Genomic DNA, 20496 nt, shown 5'->3' on the forward strand with positions numbered 1-20496 from the left:
TTCTTAACTGTATTCTTTTGTTGCGAAGTTGCCCTCTTTCCAAAACTTGAATCTCTATATAGTGCTTCTTTCTTTATTTATTTCTATTTTTTCCGTCTTTTTTTCCCCATTATAGTCTATTTGTATCATTCTATGCGTGGTACCTGTAAATGCAATACAATGTCTCTCACGCACATGCATTAACCCACAGACTTCTGGTGGCACAAAGCTGGTCCCAAGTGCATTGACCATCACCACACACCAGAGGAGGCCAAGCACAAGTAACACTTTCATAAGAAGAGATACAGAACCTCACAGAAAAGAAAAGATGGCGGCTCAAACAAAGATCTTGGTTTGAAATAGCCACAGTTAACTTCTAAGCAAATATCAAGAGTTACATGGTTCTGTACGTATTTAATCTCAATTTACTTTCAGCAAGCATTTTCACCTACTTAACATACAAATCTCTACATAAATAATACACATATTTCACCTAGAATCCTAGACCTTGGAGGTCTATATGGGAGAAGGGGGGGTAATTAACACAGAATGAATGCTATGTACCAAGCTAGTAGTTTTACATACACTATGTCACTTATAGGTAAATGAATAATCCTCCCAAAGTACAGATTGTCATGCTTAAAATAATCATTCAATGGATTCAAGAACATTAATGCGAGTATTAATATTTTACATTTTTAAAATGCTCACTATGTGCCAGGAACTATGCTAAGTGCTTTACACAGTTAGTTTTTACAAAAATTCTGTGAATAGGTGTTATTATCCTAGTTTGCACAAGAACATTTCCTTGAATCAAAGGAATCAAACTTATCTTGTAGTTAGGACAGCCCCGTCTCTTTGAGCCTCCAGGCATTTGTAGTGATGGAGGAATTAGCAGGATTTGCTAGATTAATGATCACGATGGTGAGAATAGATGAAAGTTCAAGTATCGAATGTGACTAAGATTTCAATTCCAGGACACAGAAAAGGGAAGTAAAGAGGGAAAATAAAGAGCTAGAATTTAGACCTGAATGTCAACTGCTGGACGTACATCTAAGAGAGATGGTCAGTAAACAGCTGTCACTGTGAGATCAGAGCTTGATAGAAAATCAAGACTTGTATTGGGAAATCATGGAAATAGAGGATCACAGAAACCACAAGTCAAGGGTAAAGGACAGAACCTTTCAACACAAGTGAGGAAGAAGTCATTAGTAAATGTGTCGGTGAAGACAAATGCGGTGGCCCCAAGCAGGCTTTGTAGTCAAATGACCTGGGTTCTGATCACCTCACTCACTGGCCAAGTAAGCTTTATAATGTTTATATCTCAGTGACCCCATGTATAAACAGAGATATTAACACCTAACATAGAGGACTGTTCTGAGGATTAACTATCATATGTTTAATAAGTACAGTTCACCTGTGAACAACACGGGTTTGAACTGCATGGGTCCACTTTTATGCAGATTTTTTTTCAATAAATACACCACAGGACTATAAATGTACTTTCTTTTCCTTATGATTTTCTTAATAACATTTTCTTTTCTCTAGCCTACTTTATTATAAGAATACAGTATGTAGTACATAGAACATACAAAATATGTGTTAATCAACTGCTTATGTTATCCGTAAAGGCTTCTGGTCACAGTAGGCTATGAGTAGTTAAGTTTGGGAGACTCAAAAGTTATACACAAATTTTTGACTTCCCAGGAGTTGGTGCCTAACTCCTGCGTTGGTCAGCGGTCAGTATAAATTTTGAATTAATGAAGTATCACAGGGCCCTTATTCTTCTATTTCTCTTCTTACCTACTTGATCAAATTCTGCTTTTCATCCACTGCTTCAGGAGTCAATTTCCCCAGCCCCGCCCCAATTGTATCATAAGCTACTGCAAAACACAATCATATGTTGAAATAGTATTTAATTTACACACCCAGTATGGAACACAATGATGAACACACATATTGTTCATTAATATTTACTAAGTTCAGTAGAAGGAAATATACATATGGTTCCATAAAAGCCCAGATGTGCAAACTGATAAATTCAGGGATATATTTATTTTTCAAATACTGAAGGAATTTGCTAGAAGTTTCCTATATAAATAGTTTTGTAAACCTTTTTCTAAATGGTAAATAAATAATGTAGATTATATGTAACTGGTTTCACTGTAAATATGTTTGACATTTTAAATATACTAATGTTGACACTGAATTGACAGTCATGCCTGGTGATGTGTGCTTATTGGGTGTGACCTCCAGGATTAAGATATTTACAGAATAGAAGAAGGCTACCAGCATTTTGAGGACTGGCAAAGGAAAGTTACCCAGTGACAGAAAGAGCTACAAAGCCTTCCCAAATTAGGAGCTGCCCAGAGCTCAGTTTCATCATAGCCCACAGTTTGTGGCTCTTAAAATAGGAATCCATTTTTAAGTGACATTTAACTCAGCAATATATGTGCTATAATAAGCAAATTACACTAACACTAGCAGTGTAAAATATATGATTCCAAGGTATGTTATGGACACACCATGTTCCAATATTGTGCTAGAGAGGGGGCAAATACAAGGAGATAATATGGCCTTATTTAAAGGCAGTTTGAGGGAGGGGAGATTATTCTAGCCATTAATGGGAATGTCTCAATTGATTTTAAAAAAAAATCCTATAAATGAAGATTCACCAATATAGGAAGCAACAGACTTCTTTCCTTGTTGGACAGAGATGTCTCAGAAATCCTAATTGTAACATGGTGAAGATTCTATTTTTTAACATCTCTTCTGGTCAGGGAAAGCCACAAAACCTCTGTAAGGATTTTTTTTTTTTTTTGCACTTTTCAAAGGTTTCTCTAGAGAATGTTTCTAAAGACTAGTTTTAATCAAGAAGCAATGTGATGTAGTTGAAGGGGCCAGATTTAGGAGTCTAAAGATCTGTTGTGTGGCCTTGGAAACCTGAAAATGTCTCTCATTCTGAGATTTCTTCTTCTGTACACATGAATATCAAAATCTGCCTTATTAACAACAACAACAGCAAAAACAAAAACAAAACAAAACCAAAAAAACCCTGCCTTATTTACCTCGTGATGTTATATACAGTATACCCTGCCTGTCATTAAATGTTGAAGTACTTGAAATTTCCAACGTCCTCTCTCTTATCCTACAATTTAAATAACATCTATTGATGGTTAATTATCTGTTAATTGCCTTAAGTATTCAACTGCTAAAAGGGCTCACAAGCTTCAAACCTTTTATATACTAATAACAGCTTTATCTCAAGTAACGTACAGCAATATCAGAAGGGTATACAATGAAAGGTGTCCAAATATTTCTGTCTGGCACAGGCCTCTTTGCCCTCCCACCACTGGGTTGCACAACAGGCACTTTGTCTTCAGGTCTCGAACCACCACCAACATATATGAGAAACTTCTTGATACCAAGAAGTCCAAAGTCTGCTACTCTTAAAATGAGCTGGTCTTGTAGACATAGTAGACCTATGTGACCAGCCTGACCTGTTGAAACCCCCAGGCTCTGCTGAAACCTGATGCAATTATTATTATTCTTGAACTATTATAATCCAATTATTATTACTAGATAATGTTTCCAAGTTGTTGCATCCTGCCCCAAAGCAGTTCAGAGACGTGGTTATAAAATACCGTTTATCTTTAGTAAACGCATTCCATCAGATCGGCTAATGGTCAGTACCTTGCCCTAGGCAGCTCTGGAGATAAACATGCAGTCACTCCATACATACGTTCTATACAATTGATAGCTGCCAAGTGTATTTGTCTAGTTTATACTTATGTCCTGCACTGTCAACAGATTATCAAACATCCCCACCTGAATGTCTTGAATACACATCAAAAACTCAGCCGTGTGAAATTCTCTTCTCCCTAAAATGTTCTTCTCCTATGTTCTTTAATGGAGGCAAAATAAAAAATTAACAACCAAAATTAACACAATCTTCTTATTCTTGTATGACCTCTCCATCCAGCCTCACATCATAGCTAAATTGATTATTTAAACTGAAACTCAACTTCTCAGTGGTGATTTGTGGGGAAGGAAAAATTATCCTCCACCCCTCAAGGTCTTCTGGCTGGTCAAAGAATTAAATTGACATGAGACAGGTTAACAGGAAAACAATTAATTTTGTATGCACGGAGCCCAATAATAAAGTTGAGACTCAAAGAAATAACCAAGACATGCAGGTTTTATACAATTTAGGCCCCCCCCAAAAAAAAACAAAAACAAAAACAAATAAAACACACAAACACATAAATCTGTGAGAAATTCAGAGGACAAAGAAAATTTCATGTTTTGAGGCTTCACTTAGTAAAAAATTCTAAACAGAATTTATGTGGGGGTAGTAAGTTAGTAAAAGCAACAAGATTTGTTTATATAGACTTCTTTGGCCCTAAATTCCGTCTCTGATGGTACGGATCCCTCTACCTCTTGGTACAGGGAAGGTACCATTCACATGGGAGATTTATTTCTTGTTTTCAGGGGGACAAAAAGGGTCAGGTTGTTCATTTTGCACTGGCTGATTCTTAAATAACTTGAATTTAAAATAAGCAGTTTGCCAAAGTGGCATATTTGGGGGCAGCCTGCCCTAAACTCTGTCAGATTAAAAAATCCTGTCACTCATTAGTTAGTTACCATATGCAAAACAAAACTAGCTATTCAGCATGGATGATCAAAGAGCTGTAGCTTTCTTTTTGATCATTTAATTTCATACATAATATATACCCGCATACATATGCATAGCTTTGCTTTAGAGCATAAATGCAAACGTGTGATTTTTGTGAATGTGTGCGTGTGATCTAAGACCTAAAGTTAAGGCCCAACATTATGTGTTATCTCAACATCTGGGGGAAACCAGAAGAGCCTCAAATAGCCTAACTATGCATTCTTCTCTCCACTCCGGTCCCACTGATGAGGTCTCCTACCCAAACAACCCTTCCTATCAGAGGGACCAAGCACAGTCCCTGCTCACCCCTGAGTATCCCAGAGTTTCAGTGCCCTGTCAGTTTGAGAGACTATTCAAATAAGCCAGTTACCTTCTTGTGTTGGAAGTAGTGGGTACTTAGTCCTCTCAATGCTAGAAAGCCTGCCTCCCCCAGCCCTTGGTTGTTCACCCTGTTCCTGAATGCAACCCCTTGTAGACCTGCATCAGGTGCTGTGCCCTGCACTCCTGGGTTGTAAGTATATGTGACTATTAACCTTCTGTTACCCTGTCTGTCCATCGCTGAGTGTTGTGTGCTCAGCCATCCCCATAATCATAGGGTGGGGATGCCTCCCTCAACAAAGTGAATAAGATATGATTAAACTAGAGCAGCCTTTTTGAAACCTTTCTGAGGACAGCCTGGCCACGGTGCAGATATTATAGATGTGTCATATAAAACAAGAAAAGTTTTCTATTATCCCCTTACTCCATTAAAGCTGATAACTTCAGATTCTAACTAAAATGTGGCACAGGTGTGAAAAAAAAAATGCTTTCACCCCGATTTATGCTCCCTGCTTCAGTTATTAATAACTTTCTCCCTAAATTGACAGAGGCCCCTGCCATATTGGACCAAAAAGCTTAAGCTCAGGGGAAAATAAAAGGTAAATCCAAATGCCTGGATGACAACTCACACTTCGATGGCATATTAACATTTGAAAATTATTTTCATATATATTATCCTATATCCTCTTTAAACCACCCCTGAATTTGTTTGATTCTTCATTTTACAGATAAAAAAATTGACTTCTCACTTGGTAAAAGTTAAAACAGATTCAGCGGCTAGTCACCTTGATCCAAATGCCAGGCTCTATCAACTGCATCACAAATTACCTAGATTTGGGACCAGGCAGCCTTATTCTTTCATACCCTGGCATACATTTCGGAATTGCCCAGATGAAAAGGGATATTTTATTTCTGAAGTGAATTAAATTCACAAGGTCAACTAATGAAATAGGCTGGTTTCACCTCTCAGAATATTTGAAAAAGTTGTAAGTTGTAGCTCCAAAGTTCTCAACTGTGGCTGCATAGTAGAATCACCTGAAGCTTCGTATAAATTCTGATTCTCAGGCCAGAGTGCAAACCAACTAAGTCAGAAGTTTTGAAATGGGGCCCCAGCAGCGGTATTTTCCAAAGTTTCTCGGACGATTTCAAAATGCAGCCAAGGTTGAGATCACTGTTGTAGGCAGTAAAAGCTCCAGATGTTGGGCCCCTTTTCCTCCTACCTTCCTGATTTCTTTTTTTTTTTTTTTAATTTTTTTTTCAACGTTTTTTATTTATTTTTGGGACAGAGAGAGACAGAGCATGAACGGGGGAGGGGCAGAGAGAGAGGGGGACACAGAATCGGAAACAGGCTCCAGGCTCTGAGCCATCAGCCCAGAGCCTGACGCGGGGCTCGAACTCACAGACTGCGAGATTGTGACCTGGCTGAAGTCGGACGCTTAACCGACTGCGCCACCCAGGCGCCCCTACCTTCCTGCTTTCTGAAATCAAGAAGACCTTGGTTGGTTTGATGGAGAGGAGGAGTTACCATAATAAGTTGTCTCGTTTCTGCTCAATATGTTCTATCTAGGTTGTTCCTAACAAAAATTATTTTAATAACGTTAAAGAAAAGTATATCCCAAACATGGAGGAATATAAACAGATGATTGCTTAGATCTTTGTTATTGAGCTTAAGCATTTTCCAGAATACCTGCTTAACCCTAAACTGACAGTCTAAGAGAGTATCTCAGTGTATTTGACTAACAATTCACAACTGATGAAGGGGCAGGCCTTTCAGAGCCTTATAACTTTAGCCTTATAACATGCAAGTTTTGCATATATTGATGTCATTTCAATTTGTATAGTTCAATAAAAGAGTTAACCCTAAAGATAATATGGTTTTATTGCCCTGTAAAACATTAATTAGCCATACGTCTAACACAGCAATCTTATTTTAGCATCCTTTTCCTACATGTATGTGATTTTATATGCACCTGTATAAAATTGTATATGTGTGTGTTTGTGTGTGTGTGTGCTTCACCTATACTTCACATGCTCTTAGAATCAGCTTCTTTGTCTTCCTACTGGTTTTCTCATTAATAAGTGAATATAATTTTGACATGTGCTAGAAACACATTAATATTTAAGCAGCTTTTTCAAATTATAGCAATAATATGAATGATCAACACTTCTTTTTTTTCATTTTTTTAACGTTTTATTTTTGAGAGAGAGAGAGGCAGAGTGTGAGTAGGGGAGGAGCAGAGAGAGAGAGAGGGAGATACAGAATCTGAAACAGGCTCCAGGTTCCGAGCTGTCAGCACAGAGTCCGACATGGGGCTAGAACTTGGGACCAGCGAGATCATGACCTATGCCAAAGCTGGACGCCCAACCAACTGAGCCACCAGGTGCCCCTGAATGATTAACATGTCTTAGATGCTTAATTTAAACCGGACATTGTACTGTTTATATACTTTATCTCATTTAATTCTTAATGAAATTGATTCTTATCCTGTTACTTGTTATTTGTTATTATACTAACTTTAGTATAAAATTATACTAATTTTACAAATGAAGGAACTGAATTTTACAGAAGTTGCTAACTTTTTAGAATTCACAGAAGTAGCTAGCGCGCCTGAGTGGCTCCATCAGTTAAGTGTCTGACTTCAGCTCAGGTCATGATCTCATAGTTCATGGGTTCCAGCCCCGTGTTGGGCTCGGTGCTGACAGCTCAGAGCCTGGAGACTGCTTTGGATTCTGTGTCTCCCTCTCTGTGCCCCTCCCCCTCGCATGCTTGGTCTCTGTCTCTCAAAAATTAATAAAGGTTAAAAAAAATTTTTTTAAGAATTCATAGAAGTTAGAACCCAACAAGCAATTCCAAATTGTATTACTCTAGTAGCCAAATTCTTAGCCATTGATAATCCATTTTCTTTGAGTTTGTGGTATCTCTGTACATTGGCCTAATGGTTTTGCCATAAACGAACACTTCAATTTTAATACCTCCTAAAAAATAACTTTCTCAGGCCCCCCTCCTTGCACTACCTGCCCCCACTCCCTCCCTTTGGAGAGAGCTTCTGCCATATGACTAAGGAAGGGATACAGTCCTGAGCAAATAATCAGAGTCTTCCTATCTCTGAGGATGTATTCTCAATATCCTGGCTCCTCATCATCCAGCCTCAGTAAGTTCGAAACCCACATTTAAAGCAAGAGCTGACACTTGTACCTCAGTGTATAGTTTGAAACCCACTTTATACCCTATCTTAATAAATTCTTGCAATTCTGAAAGAATGTACTATTTTCCTAATTTTACAGAAAAGACAACTGGGGTACAAATACCTTTAAAACCCCAGTGGGGATCTTTTGCCTCCAAATTTCAAAGTTGATGATCTTTCTAATATATTCTTTTCTGCCAAGCATCCCCTAGCTTTTCCAGAACTTTGGGTCTAAAAGGAAACTCTAACAATGAGATTAAAACGTTATGGAAAAAGACCAGAGTCAGGGAGGTAAAACATGTACCAAAGGCAGAGCAGTTTTGGGAAATAAATCAGGGCTCAGAGCCAAACATCCCTGGGACAAAGCATACTATAAGTGGAAGCAGTCCTAGCTGAGTTTTGGATCCCTATTCCTACCCCAAACAACAAAATGCAGGCCTTCGATGCATTTTTTAAAAAATCAAACCAAATTCCACACCAATTAAATGGGTGGCCTGGTCCCACAGTACTCCCTCTCCCCACACACCTCATTCATGAGAGGGCAGCATAAAACCACAGGGCTCCGCCTCCTACTGAGAGACAGCTGACTGGCACCATTCCAGGTAAAGTCCCAGTCTCTGCATTCTCTACCAACAAGGACATATTCAAGGTCAAGTCTCCCTATAATTACCAGTGTCCTGGCCCCTAGCCTGCCATGTTATTCAGAGAATCATCTCTTGCCGCTAGCACAGATACTCCCAAAACTGGAACTGCAAACACTCTCTGCTTGGAGCCAGCTGCGTGAATCCATTGTGTCCTCACCCTACTTATCTTGGGATTCCATCCTGACAGCTGTGTAAGCCCACACTCGGCAATATCATATCACTTGCACACACGACTGCAGAGCACATGCTCACAGGTCCTCCACTGCCTCCACAGAGGCCCTCCCTCAAGAGATTGTTCCCTGCCCAGTGAACTCCTGGGATCTGATGATCAAGTTCATAGCTGTGGGCTTTCTGCTGTTGCTGATGTCCCTGACATTTTCCCAAGAGTTCTGCACCAGTGCTTTGTTGTCATGAGCCACTTTTGAATTGCCCACAGTTTGAAAAGCACTTGTCTGAAGAATACGTTTTGAGACCAAAAAAGCATGGGGAAAAAAAAGAGAGAGAGAGAGACACTTCAGCTTAAACTATTACCACTTCCATGATTTTTCAGTCAAAATCTAGAAACAAGCTATTTTATCTACAGGTTAATTTTTATTACTTTGAAAAATTAAGTTTCCAATCATGTAGATCTCATTATTGAGGCACAGTAATTTCTTCAGAGACTAGAACCTCTAAAGTTCTGAGGCAAGAGAATCATTGGTTTTGAAATATTTCACTCCCCACCTCCAAAGCTATTGATTACATATTGTTAGTGCCTAATGTTGCCTGGTACCTAATATGTGTGGGATAAATGTTGCTTCTGTTTCTTCTCTACTTTTTTTTCCATCCAAACCATGTGTTGTTTTGGGCTCTCGATTTATTCACCCACTTCACAATCCCTATTAACAAGAATGTGGAGGGACGCCTGGGTGGCTCAGTAGGTTAAGCATCTGACTCTTGTGTTCGGCTCAGGTCATGATCCCATGGTCATGAGATCAAGCCCTGTGTCAGGCTCCGTGCTGAGCATGGAGCTGCTTGAGATTCTCTCTTTCCCTCTGCCTCTTTCCCCACTTACACACTCTCTCTCTCTCTAAAAAAAAAGAGAATGTGGAACCCCTAGGATGTGGCAGACCTGACCCCCTATTTTTTGTGATGCTGTTTGATCATTTAAATTTTCCATTGAGAGAGCCTCAACCTCATCTTGCCTGTTTCTTCTCCATTAAGTGGGAAAAAGCATCAGTTTGTCTAATGTCTTTTTCTAGGAAATGACAATGGGAAAACCAATGCCAAATGCTTTCCCACTGCATTCACTTCTTTCCTCCAACACCACTTCCAACCCGTACCACTCCCCTGCATCTAAACTCAGCTTGAAACAATAAATCCTCTAAAACATACCACCTGCCCCAGGAAGTAGATATCAACATCAAACTGTATGAGTGCTGGTGCCGACATGCATGTTAGTCACCAGACGTGGGCCACTGCTGGCCTGTCTGGGTCCAATAACTGTTGGGAAAGAGAACTCCCAGACTGGAAGCCTGAATCAGTGCATTTAGCTGGAATGAATGCAGTTCCTTTTCCTATTATGACACAGCAAGGGCCTCCCCTCCCCGCCAGAAAACAAACAAACAAACAAAAAAAAACCCTTGGGCACAGTGCCTGTAAAATCAAAAATTTGGAAGGAGGCAAAGTAGCAACCCGAAGAATTACTGATAGATTGTGTTCCAGCTCTCGTTTTCCATTCCAGCAGAGGGCTGCCTTGAGAATGCATTCCTGTTCCAGGGCTTCCTATCAGTTTTTTAACATTAACTTCAGTAGCCGGCAGAGTGCCTTTGTGGTCAACCCATTTAGGAATCCCCCAGCTCACCACAAGCATGATGAGACTGGCCAATACAAGTTGTGTTTGCCTGCATTAGATCCCTGCCTGTCTATCTATCTGCCTCTACATATCTTCTGCCGTGGAAGGCATCTGTGGCAAAACATTCTCTGTTTCATCTGAATTCCTTTTATTCATGTCATAATCTTTCTTCAAGTGCTCAGTGATCCTTGACTATTCTCTTGAAACTGAGTTGATAGGACACTCAACAGGCTTGGGCCACACTTGGAAATTGGAAGACTTCACTCTTTGGTGATTCATGTAAGAACCCCAACTTCAGTATCTACAGGTCTTTCCTCATAGGCTGGGCAGTTTCACCAGAAAGGAGACCCTGGTCTTCTAATTTAAGAGGTGGAAGGAAAATGCCTTAATAATGATGCTGCCAACATTCAGAGAGTTTGGTGACTAACTCCAAGAATTTCACCTAATCCCTGTCTTTTCAGTTTGGTTGGTCCCCTTGCCTAGTGTCTAGAGTCCAGGGTCCTGTGGTTCAAACTCTTCAAATAGTAAGCCTTAAGATTTCAGCCAGGCTGGAGAAGGGCAGGAAAATTGTGAAATTGTACCTGTTAGGGGAGAGAGAAGATAAGGAAAATGACATACAATAATGTCTCAACAATTTTTCTGGCATATTAGCTGTAAGTAGCAAGTTAAAGTCTCTAAGCCTCATTTACTTCATCTGTTAAATGGGGTAGCAGAACCCACCTCTCACTGTTAAGTCAGAAAACAGATTCCTTTTTTGGTCCTTACCCATCATACCGATTTTCAAAAGGAAATTTCAATAAATTGTAAGTAGAACGTGAAACTTCATATTTCCTTCAGAAAGGAAGAAAGCTAGGGGAAAAGAGGAAGTTTCTGGCATTATGCAAAGTGCTTTCCAGAAATTGTGCCCATTATTCTTAATGGCAGCCAAATGATGTTTATTTCTTTTTACAGGTAACTAAGCTGGTTTAACAAAGTGAAATAATTAGCTCAAATTCACATGGTTAGTAAAAGACAGAGAAGAGGTACAAACTCATGTCTACCTTCTCTCAAAAATACTAATGCGCTGTGCTGCCATATATCCAGAACTTTATACTGGAAACTCTGATTACAACATTGTGGTGCCTGGGTGGGCTCCAGGCAGGAATTAGTTCTCTTATTCTCAGAGAAATTAAAACTGTACAGCAATGTCATTCCGTACAAAGTATATGGGATTTATGGCCAGTCAGAGCTGGTTCAAACTCAAACTCCTTCATTTGCTGTGAGAACAACATGAACTCTGCTAGGTAATAGGATTTCTTCTGCAAGTTAAAGGCATTGGCAGTGTCAGTCTCCCAAGGGAGAGGTAGAACCACAAACAAAAGTTGACACTGAGACCCTACATAGACTGAGGAGGGAGAAGTCAGTCTCCCGCTTTATCTGGACTTTGAGACATACACATGTCCAAGTGAGACCCTCAATGCTGAGGATGAGAGAGGGCCTCTTCCCCAGGTACAGGGAGGAGAGTAACCCCTGTGGGGCATGTACTAAAGATGAGTAATGGCACCCATAAGACACATTCTCCACAAGTGTTCTGTGTTTTGTTTTATCTAGCTTTTATTTTCTGGCCCCATGAAACTGTGTGTGTGTGTGTGTGTGTGCATGTGTGTGCATGTGTGTGTCTTTTTTATTGAGATTTAATGTAGAAACAAGAAAGGGCACAAATCTTAAGTGTCAATGAATGTTTACATATATGTACATCTATATACATATAGCCCAGGTGCTTCCCAGCCTTTAAAAAAGAAAATAGCAGGGAAGTCATTTTGGAAGTATTATTTGAAAGTCTGTGGCCTCGCCACATGCAGTCATTTTTCCCGTGTTGAGCACAGGAGCATAGGGAGTAGCAACCCTATGAGGCCTGCATCCCATTGGGCAGCACCTGTGTGATGTCAGCATCAGGCAGAAGACACAAGGGCAAGAGAAGGAGGAGTCCCCAGTGAAGAACCTATGGCATGTGGTCCGATAACTACTCTCTACCCAGAGAATCTCCTTCCAGTTTCAATATTGAATGTTCTACGGCTGACTTTTAGGAAAATTCTCTCCCCTTTCAGCAGGAAGACTCTTACCCACTGCTTTCTTCACTCCCTTCTGAGATTCAGCAAATGTAAAGCAATGGCCAAGTCACTACAGCATAAAATACAACTTTCATTCATTCATTTACTGTCTTATCACTCATTTATTCATTCATTTATAAAATCTAAAATTATGTATGGGGCAGCCATTTGGGGCCATACAGCAGTTGGAGCATGCTATAACCCAGTTGAGCATGCTGGGTTAAAGAAAAATGCATAATTTTGGTGCATGACTGAGCTGCCAGGAAAGTAAAGAGGTTCCTGGGTGGACAGAAGAGACAGGAAAGCAAGAACCATACAAAGCAGGGGAAGGGTGGAGCCTATACGTATCCTGGGGAATCTTCGAGACCAAGAGTTCGTATGCGAGGGACTGGAGACGAAGCCTGGGCCCAGGCAGCCTTCCTTCCCAGTGAGTGAAGTAGAAAAAAAGTGTCCCAGGCTCTTCTTAGCATTGGCTGTGGATGAAGCAGTAACACTCCTCTGGGAAATCCTAACTGCAAGCCCACACTTGGATGTATTTGGGGCTGGAATCCACATTGCATGTGACGCCTGAAAATCCCAAGCCAAAAAGTTTCAAAGAAATGAAAGCTTGTGATAACAGGATAAATCAGACCGAATCTCTTCAATAAGGAAGTGAAATTTGGGCAGAAACTTGAGCAAGGTGTGTAACTAGCTGTCCTATTTGGTGGGGTCTTCTCTTATGTGAGTCTTAGCGGAATCTCCACACTTTGAGAGAAACCAGGATACCTACCGTTAACACTTCCCAATAGTGCTGTCAGCCCAACCTCAGGCATTCAGATGCTCCTGCTCAGGTCTATGCTCCTGAAGCGATTTAGAGTTCATAATGCTAAAGTCAGAGATGATAACCTGCCAGCTCTCTGCTCTGGAAGGTGGCAATATTAAGGGGTGCCACCAGCAGTGCTCAGTTGTCCGTGGAAGAGATATCAGTAGCTCCCACCATGGTTCCAACCAGACAGTAGGGTGATGTGGCCGAGTTTCCAGCTGGCTGCCTTCTCCTAACCCCACTGGGTTCCCAAACCTGGTTCTTTCCAATAAACTCCCTGAAGTTAGCCACAGTCAGATACAGTTCTTTGCACCTAAGAACCCTGCTGGCTATACTGGAAGTTAGCCAGATGGGAAATCTGAGGAAGGGGGTGGGGAGAAAGAGAGCAGGCAGGCTGTGGCGCCCTTTCTTAAACCTCTGTTTCTGCTCATAAACCCCTTCCGCCACCATCTTGGTAATGGGATAACAGACCCTCCTCTTGCTTCCCACAAAGAATTGCACTCTGTTTAGATTCATTTGTTCCCTTCCAGGGTAATCAGCCTAGTGATGAACGCAACCTACAAATGAGGCCCAAAAGAATAGAGAGAATAAAAGGATAAAATGTAAGCTTCCCAATATCCAGGCATGAGTGTCAGGAAAGCTGAGAGCAGCAAGAAGACATCTAAGTGCTCCAGGAGAGTGAGGTCCATTGAAAACTGCCAGTTTTTGTCAGAATTGGAATGGGGCCAGGATAAATGAGAAGGAATCAAGTGTTTCCAGCTCTGTCTGGGAAAAGCAAAGTTAGCAGAAACCACGATACCTACCATTAACAGAAAACAGGCCCATTGCCTTCCATTGCAAGGGGAGTAATTGATTCCAATGGACAAAACAAAACCTCCCCAACATGCAGAACCTAGAGACCTAGAGAAGTAGAGCAGACAGAGGAAATGCTCCCGAGAAAAGGACAATTCAGATGTACTATGTTCTGTTGTTGTTTTTCACTAATGTCACAGCAGTGACATAAAAACATGGCTGTCAGTTGGGAAGGGTACCACACACTGGCAGAGTGCTTCATGCATCCCCCTTGGATCCCTTTGTCAAATGTTTACGCACACCAGCTTCAAGTAAGCCTGTCGTAACATCCCAACGCCTGTCCCTGCTTCAGTTTCCCAGCGAGCTTGCCTCAGGATGCTGGAGACTGGTTTGTCCGCACGGAAGTACAGAAGTACCTGGGAATGTGCATTCCTTTGAAGGCAGCCCGGAGTGAATGACCAGTTAGTGTGAAGGCACAAATACTCCAGCTCCCTTAGCATTAACGAAGACAAACTCCGAGGCACGTGAGATAAACTGAAAGATTGCATGGGGAGAGTGGACGGAAACATTGAAGTAGAATCTCCACCTTTCCCAAAATGCCGCCCTAACAAGGCTCATTGTGGACGGTGTGCTCTGTACACGCCACTGGGGCCCGAGTCACAGTAGGGAAGGGACACTTCTCATCCAGAGACGGAGAGGCTAAGCCCTCCAGCATGTGCCCGAGATGAAGCAGCCAGAACAGAGCATAACTCCTGCGGGGAAAATTCACCATTCACTTCTGTTTTGAAGCTCTGTATGTTCTCTTCAAATGTGTCTAAAATCACGGGCCTGGAGGGGCGCCGGGGTGGCTCAGTCGGTTCAACGACCGACTTCGGCTCAGGTCATGATCTCGCGGTTTGTGAGTTCAAGCCCCGCATCAGGCTCTGCGCTGATGGCTCAGAGCCTGGAGCCTGTTTCAGATTCTGTGTCTCCCTCTCTCTCTGACCCTCCCCCGTTCATGCTCTGTCTCTCTGTCTCAAAAATAAATAAACGTTAAAAAAAAAAAAAAAAACTTAAAAAAAAAATAAAATCATGGGCCTGGAAATCAGACACAGCCTTTTAAAAAATCATCTTCTCAAACTTCCGGAGTCTTCATTCTTTCCTCTACTAAGTAGTTATTAAGCATCAAGGGTACGCCAGTTACTCTCCTAAGCAGTTTTGAGATAACTGGGCACCATAGACACTGCCCTCAATGAATTCATATTCTTGTGTCAGGATGAGCCCCACAGAAATAGGCAATTGCTCTATGGTGGGGTAAATATTCTAGCAGGTTAAGTGAAGGGTTCTGTGGAGGAACATAATGGAGGCACCTAATCTTAATGGGAACAGGAAGATATGGGGATTTAAGTCACGCATCTCTAAAGAATTTATCTTAAACAACAGAATGTCTTACCTGTTTCACAAAGACCCATATTTCTCTCTTCCTCCAATTTCAAGGATGCCCAAATTGTGGTAAAATTAATGAGACCGAGCTTAGTGCACACAATTTATGTATCCAGAGGCAAAAGCAGAGGAAAAAGATGTGCAATGGCTCTTCCCTGTCATTGGAGTAAGACATGCAAATAGAAATGAATAAGGTGAATTGCCTTTAAATAATCGAGATGATTGCTTCTCAGGAGCTAAACCCTTTGTAGTACAGTGTGTCTGACAAAGTGTAGACATTCCATCAAGATATTTATCTGCTGTTAGGAGTATAAATTGGAATAAATTCACATCATGCCATTTGGTACCATCCCTGTGGAGAATCTATTCTGAGGAAATTGTCATAAATTCAGCCAAAGATTTTTACACTGAGGTGATAGTCGCAGTATTATTTATTCTGATAAAACACTAGATGATCTGAAACAAGAAGACAAAAGCTTTACAAAGTGTGATACAGCCATTATGATGAAATAATATGCAGCAAAACTATAATTTACAGAATAGGGAGAAACAGGGAAAACTCATAGCACATTAAACAAGAAAACATTTTGTGACATTTTGTAACATGGATTATAGAATATAATCCTACTAAAAGAAAATGATTCAAGTTTATTCATTTATTTTGAGAGAGAGTGTGCGTGCATGAGCGGGAGAGGGGCAGCGAGAGAGGGAGACAAAGAACCCCAAGCAGGCTCCATGCTGTTAATGCAGAGCCAAAGCAGAGTTCAAACTCACTAACAGAGAGATCATGACCTGAGCTGTAATCAAGAGATGGACACTAAACCAGCTGAGCCACCCAGGTGCCCCGTGATAGGCTTTATTTTCTTAGAACAGTTTTAGGTTTACAGAAAATTGAGCAGATAATACAGAGAAATCCCATGTGCCCCTTCTTCCTCACTCACAGTTTCCTCTGTTATTAATGTCTTGCATTAGTGAGGTACGTTCATTACAATATATGAGCAATACTGATAACACTATTATCAACTAAAATCTGTAGTTGCATTAGTTTTCACTCTTTGTGTTGTACAGTTCTACGTGCTTTGATAAATACGTAATGTTGTGTACCCAAGATCACAGTATCATCAGAATAGTTTCACTGCCCTAAAAATACTCTGTCCTCCACTTATTCATCCATCTCCCCCTCCCCCATGGCAACCATTGATCTTTTTATTGTTTGTATAGCTTCTCTTCCAAAAGGATTTCCAGTTGGAATCATTCTGTATATAGTCTGTTCAGAATGGCTCCTTTCACTAAGCAATACGCGTTAAAGATTCTCCCATGTCTTTTCATGCCTTGATACCAATTGTATCAATTTGATTGATGATGTTGTTCAGTTTCACTATGTCCTTACTGATTTTCAGGCCGCTGGATCTGTCAGTTACTGACATAGGGGTGTTAAAATCTTCAGCTATAAGAGTGGATTCATCCATTTCTCCCTTCAGTTCTATCAGTTTTTTGCTTCATGTATTCCGGTGCTCTGTTTTCTGGCATGTGAACTTAAGAATTAGCATGTCTTCTGGAGGTTTGATCCCTTTATCATTATGTAATTCCTTCTTTATCCCTGATAAGTTTCTTTGTTCTAAACTCTGATTTGTCTGAAATTAATATAGATACTCTAGTATCTATTAATTAGTGTTAGCATGGTACATCTTTCTCAATCCTTTTAATTTATATTACATATATATGTTTATATACAATATATTATTTATATTTTATATTATTTATAATAATTATATTATTTACATTATATCTTTATATTTTATACGGGTTGCTTTGTAGGTCACACATCACTGAGTTTTACATTTTATCCACTCTATCAGTCTGTCTTTTAATTGGCATATTTAGACTATTTATATTTGTAGTGACTATACAGTTGAATTAATATCTATATTTGAATCGTTTTCAACTTGTTACACTTGTTCTTTGTTTCTTTTTTAATCTTCCACTCTACCTTCTCCAGTTTTTTTTAAGTTTACTTATTATTTATTTTGAAGGAGAGAGAGAACAAACAAGCAGGAGAGGGGCAGAGAGAGAGGGAGAGAGAATCCCAAACAGCCTCTGCACTGTCAGTGCAGAGTCCCACACAGGGCTTAATCCCATGATGGTGAGATCACGACCTGAACTGAAGTCAAGAGTCAGACGCTAACCAACTGAGCCACCCAGGCACCCCTTTTTTCCCCTAAAGTTTATGTGCTCCAGTTTTTTTTTTAATTTTTTTTCAACGTTTATTTATTTTTGGGACAGAGAGAGACAGAGCATGAACGGGGGAGGGGCAGAGAGAGAGGGAGACACAGAATCGGAAACAGGCTCCAGTCTCTGAGCCATCAGCCCAGTGTGCTCCAGTTTTAATTGACCATTTATATGATTCCATTTGTTTCTCCTCTCTTAATATCAAATATGCTTTTTTAAAATTTTTTAGTGATTGTCCTAGAGTTTGAAATACACATTTATAACTGATCTAAGTTTACTTTCTTTTTTTTTTTTTTTCAGAGAGAGAGGGAGAGAGAGAATCCCAAGCAGGCTCTGTGCTATCATTGCAGAGCCCGACATGGGGCTCAATCTCACAAACTGTGAGATCATGACCTGAGCCCACCCAGGAGCCCCTAAGTTTACTTTCAAGTAACACTATAGTACTTGATGGGTACTGAGATGCCTTATCACAGAGTCTCCGAATTGGTCCTTTCCATCCCTTCTAACATTGCTATCATTCACTTCACCTATCCATAAGCTATAATTACCCAGGTTACCCAATATATTGGTGCTACTATCATTTGAGCAAATGTTTATCTATTAGATCAATTAAGAATTTAAAAAATTAATGGTTTTGAGGCACCTGGGTGGCTCAGTCGGTTAAATGTCCAACTTAGGCTCAGGTCATGATCTCACCATTCAGGAATTCAAGCCTCGCATTGGGCTCTGTGCTGACAGTTCAGAGCCTGGAGTCTATTTCAGATTCTTTGTCTCCCTCTCTCTGCCCCTCCCCTGCTCGTACTCTGTCTCTCTCTGTCTCTCTCTCTCTCAAAAATAAATAAAACATTTAAAAAACTAATGGTTTTATTTTACATTTATTTGTTCCTCCTCTATGCTGTTTCTTTTTTTTTTTAATGTTTATTTTTGAGAAAGAGGGAAAGAGAGAGAGAGAGAGAGAAGGAGAAAGAATGAGCTGGGGAGGGGAAAAGAGAAAGGGACAGAAGATCTGAAGAGGGCTCTGTGCAGCACAGAGCCCCTTTCTAGGCTCAAAGTCATGAACCATGAATCATGACCTGAGCCAAAGTCTGATGCTTAACCAACTGAGCCAGCCAAGTGCCCCGCTGTGCCTTTTTTATGTAGACGTCAGTTCCTGACAAAGTTCCCTCTCTGAAGAATTCCTTTAACATTCTTGCAAGGCAGGTTGAGTGGTAACACATTTCTTTTTTGTTTGTCTGAGAAAGTCTCTAACTCTCCCTTATTTTTGAAGGATAATTTCATTAGATACAAAATTCTAGGTTATAGAGTTTTTTCTTTCAATACTTTGTAAGTTTGTCACTCCACTCTCTTCTTGCTTGACTGGTTTCTGAAGTGTGTTGCAATTCTTGTCGATGGTTTTATGTTGTAATGTAGGTATTTTTTTCCTCTGGCTTCTTTCAAGATTTTCTTCTTGTCTAGTTTTCTGCTGTTTGAATAAGATATGGCTAGGTGTCAGTTTTGGGGTATTTATCCTGCTAGGTTTCACTAAAGTTCTGTGTCCATCATTAAATTTAGAAAAGTTTCATCTACTATTATTTCAATTTTTTTCTTCTGTTTCTTTCTCTTTCTTTTTTTTATATTTTTATTTTTTTGGTATTCTCATTATGTGTATGCTACACCTTTTTTAATTGTCCTATGATTCTTGGCACTCCACTCCATATTTTTTGTTCTCTTTTTTCTCTTTACATTTCAGTTTAGGAAAATTCCGTTGGGATATATCGTCAAGATCACTGATTTCTTTCCTCTGCCATGCCTTGTCCACTGGTGAGCCCATCAAAGGCAGTTTTCATTTCTGTCACAGTGTTTGGTTTCCTGCATTTCCTTTTGATTTTTTCTTACAGTTTCCCTCTCTCTGCTTACATTACCCACTGTTCGTGCTTACTGTTCACCATCTCCATTAGAACTCTTAGCACATTGACCATAAAGGTGTTAAGTTCCTGACCTGAGAACTCCAACATCTCTGCTATATCTGGGTCTGGTTCTGTTGCTTCCATTGTCTCTGCAGACTTTTTTTTACATTGGCTTTCAGGGTGTTTTGTTATTTTTTGGTGAAAACTAGGCAGGATGTTTTGGGTAATAAGAACTGAGGTACTTGGGCTTTAGTGTGAGGTTTTATGTTTATCTGGCTAGGAGTTATGCTGTGTTAACTGTTTGTTTAGCTGTAGGTGTCTGAGTCTTCGATTTCCTCTAGTGTCATTTTTGTTTCCTCTTTTGTCTTTAGATTCCCCTAGAAACTCTTAATTAAGAGTTTGAACCTTGCTCTTCTTTCAACTCAGTGGCTGTTATTATAATTTTTTTAATGTTCATTTATTTTTGAGAGACAAAGACAGTGCAAATGGGAGAGGGACAGAGAGAGAGGGAGACACAGAATCTGAAGCCGGCTCCAGGCTCTGAGCTGTCAGCACAGAGCCCAACGCGGGGCTCGAACTCAGGAACCGCGAGATCATGGCCTGAGCCGAAGTTGGACGCTCAACCGACTGAGCCACCCGG

The 20496-nt window shown here is 40.4% G+C and overlaps 1 long non-coding RNA gene across 1 annotated transcript; it reads right to left on the reverse strand.

The window, feature by feature from the left end:
- Nucleotides 1-10762: 10762 nt before the first annotated feature.
- LOC123380261 lies at nt 10763-15892 on the reverse strand. The gene is made up of 2 exons (XR_006585791.1): nt 15752-15892; nt 10763-11216 (listed from the first exon to the last, which is right to left on the reverse strand). It is a non-coding gene; the product is annotated as an uncharacterized LOC123380261 (long non-coding RNA).
- Between the last annotated feature and the right edge of the window lie 4604 nt (nt 15893-20496).

The sequence above is a fragment of the Felis catus genome, chromosome D1 (assembly GCF_018350175.1).
Source record: "Felis catus isolate Fca126 chromosome D1, F.catus_Fca126_mat1.0, whole genome shotgun sequence".
NCBI classification, from domain to species: Eukaryota; Metazoa; Chordata; class Mammalia; order Carnivora; family Felidae; genus Felis; species Felis catus.